Genomic DNA, 11,797 nt, shown 5'->3' with positions numbered 1-11,797 from the left:
GGCTCTTGGAGCCCCCCCCCCCCCCCCGATCTGTAAGGGTTAAAAAGGCTTTATTTTTTTTAAAGCGAAACTTTTCTGCACTTATGGTCTGTCCGTCCATATAAAAGCTATTAAAATGGATCGTTATTTTAAGCCTGTTGGACTGTTTATATTGGCTTAAAACTTAACTTAACATGGTGATTCCTGAAACATTTAGGTACAATTTAGAAAGTGCAGTAACTTCATAATTATCTGAAAGTCAGTACGACCATTTAAAAAAATTATATGACTTTTTTTACAATTTTTTCTAAATAGCCACCTCCCTCCATGACATTTTCATAGACTTTTTGCAACTGGTTGGTCGTTGACTATACTTTAAATGGGAACCGAATTTAACATTTTTATTTGAAAGTTTATAAATTAACAAGGATGACAACATCCATAAAAGCGAAGCACTGAAACGGTAGGACAAACGGTGTCGTATGAGCAGCTAGGTGAATATGCACTCTTCCCCAAAGGGTTAATTAATGTTCATTTGTACTTAATAAATAAAAATTATTACAAAACGTTGACAAAATATTACTTAAAACATGTACATTAAATGATTGAATTATTGTGATTTTTAATAGATATTCTGTTTTAAGTACACTAAATTTCTATTGTTTATGTCCTAAACTAGTTATCGCTCAACTATAAGTTTACGTTAGGGATAGCTAAATTGTAGATAATTGCAGTTTAAGGAAATCCGCCGCCTAATGAGCACTGTATTTAGGTATGTAACTCTTAATTGTAATTATTATTATCCAATAGATATAAGGCCCTATAGACACTCTATTAGAACAGCTTTCTTTCAATTAACCTTTGGACTTTGCCTTTTGCAATATAGTAAGGTTTAACTCTATTATGATACTCTAATAGTTAATCTATAGTTGTTATCTATTATATTATTTGTTCTTAATATGTTATTATTTAGAATCTACCAAACTGTTTCCACCATACCGTGTACCTTGTACCCAGTGTTGCTTTAACTGGCGCCCTACTCAATACGGGTTGTACTGACAACTAGGATTGTAGACAGGGCAAAGGTTAGCAACTAACAGAGTTTAGAGTCATTCTTCTACTTTGCCTTCTGAACCTTGTCTTGGTTATTTAATCCAGGACTAAGAGGTTAGATTGGGTCATCCTGGCGTGACACCTGTAGAGAAGCTTCGCACCTAACCTGTATGTATCTATCTTTTTCTTTATTTTAATAAATCTGTACTACTTCAATATTTGTTTTATTTTGGCAGTATAAACGGTTTTGGTTTTTAACTAAATAGGTATTTAATAGGCCGGCTATTGATTCCGCTCGCCCAACAATTCTAAATACAGAATTCTAAATACACTGTCAGAATTCTAAATACATTTCTAGAATTTTAAATACAGAATTCTAAATACAAGAAAATTTCAGTAATACACTTTAACTTATACTCTATTATATTTGTACATAATAGCTGTGCTTTCTTTGAAAGTGAAAAAGTGTAAACACTGCCAAAATTGACAAATAGTTTATTTGTACATTATTTTGTTATTGCTTCGCATTTATGGTTTAATAATTTGGAAGTCTTAATCAAGTCAATTTCTTTAAATGTAACAAACCATAATTAAATTTATTATTAGAGCAATATAATTATGTATGTCTGTTTGTCGAGTCTATATTTCTAGTGTAACACACACACACACACACACACACTCACACTTACATACATAAACATTTCTGTACCCTTTCAACGTACACCCGTGTTGTTTAACAGGGATAAAGGCATTCTCACTTAAGGTCAAAGTAATTGTATTATTTAAATCTCGTCAACAATATTGAACATTAAATCTATGTATGTAGTTTATAAGCACACTACTATGAATTGTTGATAGTTTTCTAATACTTTGAGCTTCAAATTTCTTTGATAAGTTTATTACTCTTAAACTTAATTTTCTACTTTAGCTAATCAAATTTGTCCATAATATCAAAAGGATATTTCATTACCAAAGATTAAGGGATATAGTATGTGTTACTGTGGTTTGGTATTTAACCGAATCTATGTTTTGCATACTTATATTTCCAATATGTTGTATATTGGAAATATTTGTTGTATACAAATGTTTTGCGATTTGAGTGAATCTTTGTATTATATCAATATGCCCTTAAAATCTAACGTAAATTTTCCTGTTCATGACTATATTTGCATTGTTGATCTTTAAATGATTAGGAATATTTTACACCTACATTGAATTATACATCCACTTACTCTTTTCTGCATTTATACAGGAACTTTTTCCTGCATTGGAAAATTATTTCCACGATATACTCTTGTACATTATTGATGTGTTTATTTAAAATTCGCCCAAACACTTTCAGCACATATACAAAAATGATCATAACCATCTTCTTTCTGTCGTGCTAATATTTGAAAATGATATTGATACTATGATTGGCAATTTGAGTAAATCATATGTTTCAAATATTTTTTTAAAATGAAATTATATATTGTTACTATGATTGGCAATTTGAGTAAATCATATGTTTCAATATGTAGTTTTTTTCTGTTGTTCTAATTTTTGGAAAACTGTTCCATGCCACATTCCTTCACATTTTAAACATGTGCACAATTGGATTATTCATCCATAACTATTTCATTTGCACATCAACATGTGCACAAATCTTTTGGATTATTCATCCATAACTATTTCATTTGCACATTAACATGTGCAAACATCTTTTGGATTTTTATCCATCACTGTATCATTTGCACATCAACATGTGCAAACATCTTTTGGATTTTTCATCCATATCAATTTCATTAGCACATCAACATGTGCAAACATTCTTTTTATTATTTATCCACAACTATTTCATTTGCTCATTAACATGTGCAAACATCCTTTGAATTATTCATCCATAACAATTTTACAACATGTGCACACGTCCTTTGGATTATTCATCCATAGCTATTTCATTCACACATCAACATGTGCAGACATCTTTTGGATTATTCATCCATATATATTTCAATTGCACATTAACATTTGCAAACATTTTTGGATTATTCATCCACAACAATTTCATTAGCACATTAACATGTGCACAAATCTTTTGGATTATTCATCCATAGCTATTTCATTTGCACATCAACATGTGCACACTTCTTTTGGATTATTCATCCATATATATTTCAATTGCACATTAACATTTGCCAACATCTTTTGGATTATTCATCCGCAACAATTTCATTTGCACATCAACATGTGCACACATCTTTGGATTAATCATCCATAGCTATTTCATTCGCACATCAACATGTGCACACATCTTTTGGATTATTCATCTATAACAATTTCAGTTGCACATCAACATGTGCGCACATCCTTTGGATTTTTCATCCATAACTGTATCATTTGCACATCAACATGTGCACACATCCTTTGGGTTATTCATCCACAACTGTTTCATTCGCACATCAACATGTGCACACATCTTTGGATTATTCATCTCTAACTATTTCATTTGCACATCAACATGTGCACAAAGCTTTATGCACATTAACATGTGTGCACATATATGGATTATTCATCCATGTTATTTTTTTATGCACATTCAAGCTGTGCACATCCACACTCTTTCTTATGCACTTCAATCTTTGCTATACTTTGGATTATTCATCTATTATATATTTAATGCACATTCAAGCTGTGCACACATTTTATGGATTGTTTATCCATGCTTTTTCACATACTCTGCACATATCTCTGGATTATTCATTTATAGTTGTTCCTATGCATATCAACTTATCCTAACTTTTGGCGTTTACATGTCATTTCTTGGATTATTTATTCACACGTATTTACTATGCACATTAATCAGTGCACATATTTCCATTCCTGCCTATAAAGTTTGCACTTTAGGCTACACACACACATTCTTGATTGTTTATCATCCTATATATGATTCATTATCTGAATAAGATCTTTGAAGATTGCTCATACAATCATGCTTATAATGTTGAGTAATGCTCATACGATCAACTTAATGTAAAAAAAAATGTTATTCATTTTTATTCCTTTCCCATGGGAGTGTCGTATGAGCAGCTAGGTGAATATGCACTCTTCCCCAAAGGGTTAATTAATGTTCATTTGTACTTAATAAATAAAAATTATTACAAAACGTTGACAAAATATTACTTAAAACATGTACATTAAATGATTGAATTATTGTGATTTTTAATAGATATTCTGTTTTAAGTACACTAAATTTCTATTGTTTATGTCCTAAACTAGTTATCGCTCAACTATAAGTTTACGTTAGGGATAGCTAAATTGTAGATAATTGCAGTTTAAGGAAATCCGCCGCCTAATGAGCACTGTATTTAGGTATGTAACTCTTAATTGTAATTATTATTATCCAATAGATATAAGGCCCTATAGACACTCTATTAGAACAGCTTTCTTTCAATTAACCTTTGGACTTTGCCTTTTGCAATATAGTAAGGTTTAACTCTATTATGATACTCTAATAGTTAATCTATAGTTGTTATCTATTATATTATTTGTTCTTAATATGTTATTATTTAGAATCTACCAAACTGTTTCCACCATACCGTGTACCTTGTACCCAGTGTTGCTTTAACTGGCGCCCTACTCAATACGGGTTGTACTGACAACTAGGATTGTAGACAGGGCAAAGGTTAGCAACTAACAGAGTTTAGAGTCATTCTTCTACTTTGCCTTCTGAACCTTGTCTTGGTTATTTAATCCAGGACTAAGAGGTTAGATTGGGTCATCCTGGCGTGACACCTGTAGAGAAGCTTCGCACCTAACCTGTATGTATCTATCTTTTTCTTTATTTTAATAAATCTGTACTACTTCAATATTTGTTTTATTTTGGCAGTATAAACGGTTTTGGTTTTTAACTAAATAGGTATTTAATAGGCCGGCTATTGATTCCGCTCGCCCAACAAACGGACATTAACACTTGTATAGTATCTGAACTGAAAAATCGGAACATAAATGTATAAATGTCGAATCAAAATTGTAGGTAAATTTGTTGAAAAACTGCTTAAAAACAGGATAATGTTTATGGACATACTTACATTTTTGGACATGATTATAGAGTTGCTTCGCTTATAATATTGTTCTTTGTTGTCCCAGGTTCAATATACCAAAAATCAGATCAATCGGATAATTAAAACACTTGAAAATTTGTTGTTAAAAAGTAGAAAAATCAACATGTTTAAAATGGACGTACGGACATTCTGGTAATGATTATAGAGTTGCTACGCTTTCTAAATCGTACCCAACTACTACAGGAATCATCATGCAAAGTTTGAAATCGATAGGACAATTCTAACATGCCTAAATTAACGAATAAAAGCTATCTATCTCGGACGGACGGACGTACGGACGGACGGACGGACCGACCCTAATTATAGAAAAGCTTCGCTTTTAAAAAGGCTTGATATCTTATTTGCATATTAATGTTCAGAGTGGTAAATATCATTAAAATATTTAAGGGAAAAAATAAGTCAAATTTCATGAATACTTAATTTTATATTGACATTAAAAATCAATGGCATAAAAAGTTTTCCATTTTTAAAATAAGACTGAATACATAAGTATATATCTTTGAAGAAGTATAATTAGAATGACAAGGGCTGCAAAAATATCAAGTGGCAGAGAAAACGACGACTAAGAAAAGAGTAGGCTGCAATGACGGCTGCGAAAATTCAAGTTCACAATTCATCAATTTTTGGGCGTTAGAATTTATTTTTAGTAGGTAAATTATTGTGTTTCTAAAATCTAGTGAGGGAGGGGACATTCGACTGTAAATTACACCAGTACTCAAAGTTCTATAACCACTAAAACTTATTCGTTGACTCAAAAGATTTGGGTATTTTTACTGGAACGTTTCAAAGAAGAATTTCAATCAAAGGGATTATTTTGTTTATCATCATTGGGGATGTATATGATGATCACTATTGTCTTATCCCCTATAATCCCTACTAAAATTTTAATCTTTTGAACATATTAAGGTGAAAAATTATCTTAAAATATCAAGAATTGAAGCATGAGATAATAATGGACAATTTCCTGCTAACATATTTTAGAATTATTACATAATGATTTCTTAAATATGTAACAAATGATATTTTGATAAGTTAATGATAAATGAAGGTAATAAAAACAAATGGACAAATTGGTTCAGTGGTATTGATTATGTAATAACATATCACCAAGTTATTCACGAATAGAAGGACTGTTTAATCGCAAAATAAATAAATAGTTATTTATCGCATCGTATCATAGACAGCATTCCACGGGTATTAAAATAACAAATTTTAAGATTAAAACCAGTATTCTTAGCCCCGAGGGGCAAAAGGCCCGGCTAATAAAGCTGGTATGAATTTTATTTTTAATATTCGTGGAAAATTGTCAGTTACTACGATATTATACATTATGTATAGCTTAGGATAGGGTTTTAATCCAGTGGATATTAATCGGTTTCGAAGCTATGCTAGAACAAAATCTCATTGTTACACAAAAAGTGGGTTAAATTTAAAAAAAGCTATTTCGCACTTTACTGTAACTTAGATTCTAAAGTATGAATTATCTTCAATTCATCTATCCCCCAACCCCTGAGTTATTTTAACATTTGTAATGAAAGCAATCCTTTATAAATCAATCAGCTTATTGGCAACTATTCCTATAAAATCGGACAGGGAGAAAGGAAAGACAAATTTAAAATATATACATTTTTTATATAAAATTATCAAAAGGGCGATTTCCTGCATATTTTATTCGGACCACAAATACACATTTTAGGAAAAAAAGTAATTTAATTCGTACGTATTCTTACAAGCAGCATAAATAAATAAAATGCATCTAAAACAGACATTCAAACACCAATTAATTTTTTTCTTGTTCCAAAAAAAACAGGCATTTATATATATAAGTGTTATATCCAGTGGTAAAAATGCATCTAATATTTTCAAATATGTATATCTATTTTATTCAAATTTACATTTACAAAAACAAATTCTGACAAGCTTACATCTATAAATGATTATCTGAGTTAATATTAATATGAATAAAATATTCCTCAATAATTCCCTTCAATTTATGCATCCCTTTATCCTACTGATAACATTAGAATGACTTGGTATAAGGTTATAATTATCCATCTGCCACCCTATTATTTCTATATAAACTTTATACATTAATTGCTACCTTCACTAGCCACGTTTGCTCATGATGGTTCTTGTTTAGTTACAGTTTTAGTAGCAGAGCTACTCTTTAATTTGTCTGTCCGTCCGTCAGTCAATCAATAACGCTATGAAGAAAATTTGATTTTCTTGGCTTCTTTTGAAGATAGACAGCTGAATTCTTGGCGTTGCTACAAAAGACCAACGCCTACAAAAGACCAACTCTACATAAGACCAACGCCTATATATTGTTATATAAACTAATAATGTATTACATAATCAATACATGGCCGCAGCGCTCGGCCCCCTGGCCTGCCTATCCGCGGGCGCTCGGCCCCCTTGCCTATAACCTTACCTAAATATTGTAAAATATTAAAAATTTGAAAGAAATCTACCAACCACTTTTTGTAAAATCCACGTAATTATAAACTATAAATAAATTAATGTACATTAAACATTCATATATATACGTTAGGTTAGGTTATAGGCAAGGGGGCCGAGCGCCCGCGGCTAGGCAGGCTAGGGGGCCGAGCTCTGCGGCTATGAACTTCTAGCATTACGATTTTTTTAATGTTTGTCTTTGGTAGGCGTTGGTCTTTTGTAGAGTTGGGCTTTTGTAGGCGTTGGTCTTTTGTAGAACCGTCTAGTTGGTCTTTTTTAGGCGTTGGTCTTTTGTAGAGTTGGTCTTTTGTAGCAACGCCGAATTCTTTACTAAAAGTACCCAAAGTTTTTATGTGTTTATAACACTTTCCTTCCCAGTATATTGATAGAAATGAAGACACACTAAGCTTCCCTTAAAAATTGCAGTTTTCGAGATCTAGACATACACAAACATCCAAATAACAAAATAAGACGACAAATCCCTTTAAAATTCCTTAATATTCCCTTTAATGTTAACCCTCCAATTAATAACCAATAACACAACATATAACATAAATTGATATAGTTGGTAAGGTGATTGTTAGTGGTTAGTTATTATATACACTCTAATACATTAATTCACAATCTTATATTTTTTATTACAGTTCATTTTCAAAATCTGTTAGTATGTTTCACTCATCTGAGTAAGTTCTTCATTTTGGAGAAGCTTTAATTATTTTCTGGGCTGGCTTTAGTGCATTTTTTAAAGGATAGGCCACAAAAATACGACTAAGCTAACAGTATTTAAGGTTGAACAAATGTAGAAAGTACCCCTTCTATAAATTATAATTATTGGTGGAAAAATTTGAACACTGTTAGTTTGTAAAGACAACTATTTATTGAGAAGGTATTTTTTAAAACTTTGGGTACCAGTATAATTTATAGTACAATATTATCTCCTTTACAAAATCCTGAATAAAGTTTTTTTTTATAGTGTAGTGGTTAGTTAGTCTGTAGTTATCCAATATGTGTTGTACATATGTGAGTAATAACCACCAGGGAGGGAGAGGACAATTAGATCTATATTACACTAGTCCCCAAAGTTTTATAATAACCTTTTCTTATTCGTTTGATTAACAACTTTGTAGACTTTTAATGAATTTTGATTGGTTGGTTGATTAAGTAGAGTGTCCAAACTTTTCAGCCACTAACTTTAATCTACAGAAGGGATATTTTTTTGTAATAACATTGGGGATGTACATCAATTTATCAGCCATTGTCTTATCCCTTTAGATCCCTGGGACATTGGGCTGTACATATGTAAGCAATGATAACCAGCTAAATATGCTTATTGGTTTATATCAAAAGTTAATCAGTGTTTCCACACTGAACTGCAGTAAAATAGCATTTTTTAGTGTTTATAAATTCTATGAATTTTAGGGATCTATAGCGATAAGACAAACTAATAAATTAATGTACATCCCCAATGATGATACACAAAATTAACCCTTTAGCACAATTAGTGGTTGAAAGTTTGAACACTTAACTTAATTAACCAACAAATAAAAATTCAAGTCCCCAAAGTTGTTAAGCTAACGAATAAGAAAACGTTATTATAAAACTTTGGAGACTAGTGGGCCAACAAAATAACCATCAAATAGTTCCTAATAAAGTTTTAGGTGCTCATATAATATTAAATTTGCCACAGTAAGCATAGCAATTATTATGAACTATTCAGTTAATGTATTTTTTTATGAGTCAGGTAATAATATGGGATTTTAAAGGATAAGACAATGGAAGATTAATTTTATATATGTCCTTAAAATTATTCCTTATACTGGTCTTACAATATCTTATTTTTAGAATTGCTTTGCTTCTTATAAATTTTACCATAAAAAATAGCTAAAAATGACTGTATGAAGTGAACATCTATCTATCTATATCAATCTTATCTATTGATTAAAGTTTGAAATATTAGCTCATCAATTTCAGTTATGCCATACGGCCTTAGAACGAATATGTCAGCAATTTGTCAGTAGTTTTTTTTATTAATTTATACCATAAATTAGGCATTTAATTTCCAGATGTTAAACTTTAAATTTAGCTACCGACTTCGCCCCTAGCAAAGGATCAAAGGCGGCAGAAAAAAGCCTAAAACCATCCCAAAACTTAAATAAAAAAAATAAGATAACCTTTTTCCAACACGGGAGCTAGAATATGCAAATAGGGACATTGGTTATTTTTTGGCAAAGAAGATTCTATAATTTTTGGCTATATGATGGTTAATCCGAAGCCCTCAAATGAAATAATTTTTTTTTTTTTTAATCAATAAGAAGGTAACATTTTCGTTTTTAAAATCGTTGAAAAACTATTTTTTTTCATAGAGCCATCTGAATTTAATTCTTTCCTAATTGTGAGAGTTTAAAAATTGTCCCCAAGAGAATTGAAACCAATTTAAAAAGCATCGTATATAGTTTACGCTGAATTTATGGCTGAATAAGGGTTAAGGGGGCTAAAAGTCATACACTAAAAATGGGTTGATATTTCATAATGGGTGAAATTAAATAGAATAACAAAAAATACACCTATCCATGAAACTAAGAATGATAGTTTTATTTATGGTTAGATCTAAAAATAATTAAATCTCACATTAAATTCTTTAAAAATAATTCTTGGGTAATATACTATTACCTTGTTTATAATTTTTTTAAACAGTTACTTTTGGTGGAATCTTTGATAGTTATTTCTTTCATCGTATTATAAACAGCTTTCCTCGGATATAGAATGTACAATTATAAGATTAAAATCATTTTTTTAGCCCCGAGGGGCCGAAGGCACGGGCTAAAAAACTGGTTTTAATCTAATGATTGTATATTTTTATATTCGTAGAAATCTGGATATAATACGATGCTAGACATAGTTTTTTAGTATGGATGAGAACCGGTTCTTATCCACCGGATTCGAATGAATACGAGAAAAAAGTTTACTAACATTGAGGAGGACCTTTTCTTCCTTCAAAATTGATATATTTTCAATTTTTGGGACATAATTATTTGTCCTATCTCTTAGATCCCTGTTGGAAAACTAAGACATTGAATTTAGCAAATTTCAATGATTATGAAGTTAGAAAAGTTGTAATCTCTCTCATGGGAACTCTAAAACAACCAAACATATTACTCCTAGTCAGAGATCTATAGGGATGAGACAATGGCCGACAAATTGATGTACATCACCAATAATAATACATAAATTTGCCCTTCTGTGGATTACAATTTGTGATTGAAGCGTTTTGACATTCAACTTTAAGAACTAACCAATCAAAATTCAATAAAAGTTTATAAGTCAATGAATAAGAAAACGTTATTATAAAACTTTAGGGCCTGGTGTAATAAACAGCTCAATGTTCCCTTCCTCCCTGACTCCGATCCTAGTAGTTATATAGTCTTCAGACAATACAACAAGCGGCTTGAAAAGTCTAATATTTGTCAAAAGGGAGGGGACAATGGGCTGTTTATCAAACTAGGTTTTATGAAACTTTATTTAATTTTGATTGGTAGGTTTATTAAGCTGAGTGTCCAAACGTTTCAACCACTAATTTTAATCATTGGGGACGTACATCAATTTATGGTCCATTATCTTATCCCTTCAGATCCCTGAGAGGGAAGGAACATAGATTGGTCTCCAAAGTTGTTTAATCTGTAATGCAAACTACATTTAAATAATTTGCTATTTCTGCAAATTTTGTAATTTTCTATGATAACTATTATGTATTACTTGACAATTTTTGTTTCTAAAGTTGAAAGATTTATTACTTCAATAACTAGGTACTAACAGTTGGGATATTGTGTTGGTTTTTGTTTTTTAAAGCAGCCAAACTAAACCACACTTTTTGCATTGTTATAAACTAGCGGCTATGTCCCTTGCATCTAGGTGCAGAGGGGCTAGAAAATAAGCTTTAAGATTTAAATCTGAAAATAAAATAAAACAATCACATGGCCTTTGTGAAGCTTATCTAAAATTATTGAGATCTTAGGCTTCAAATTAAAAACTTTACTACTAAGATATCTAATAAGGACGATTACATCTAATAGCTACAACTACAATAAAACACGATCCCTCATACGTTTACTTAAAAACTTTTGGGGACTTTTAATAAATCTTTAATAAATCAGGTTGTTCCAGATAACGTTGTCGAACAATTTTACCAATAATATTTCCTCTGCAAA

At 30.9% G+C, this 11,797-nt stretch overlaps 2 long non-coding RNA genes across 2 annotated transcripts; both read left to right on the top strand.

Annotated features, from left to right (window-relative positions):
* The first annotated feature begins 691 nt into the window (after positions 1-691).
* Positions 692-1,248, top strand: LOC145329119 (uncharacterized). The gene is made up of 2 exons (XR_013882775.1): positions 692-751; positions 953-1,248. It is a non-coding gene; the product is annotated as an uncharacterized LOC145329119 (long non-coding RNA).
* A 3,075-nt stretch (positions 1,249-4,323) lies between these two features.
* Positions 4,324-4,880, top strand: LOC145329120 (uncharacterized). Its single transcript, XR_013882776.1, has 2 exons — positions 4,324-4,383; positions 4,585-4,880. It is a non-coding gene; the product is annotated as an uncharacterized LOC145329120 (long non-coding RNA).
* The last annotated feature ends 6,917 nt before the right edge of the window (positions 4,881-11,797 follow it).

This window comes from Acartia tonsa, chromosome 9, assembly GCF_053477335.1.
Source record: "Acartia tonsa isolate MP-2025a chromosome 9, ASM5347733v1, whole genome shotgun sequence".
NCBI lineage: Eukaryota > Metazoa > Arthropoda > Copepoda > Calanoida > Acartiidae > Acartia > Acartia tonsa.
The sequence above is the reverse complement of the archived record's forward strand: the minus strand, read 5'-3'. Positions and strand labels throughout refer to the sequence as shown.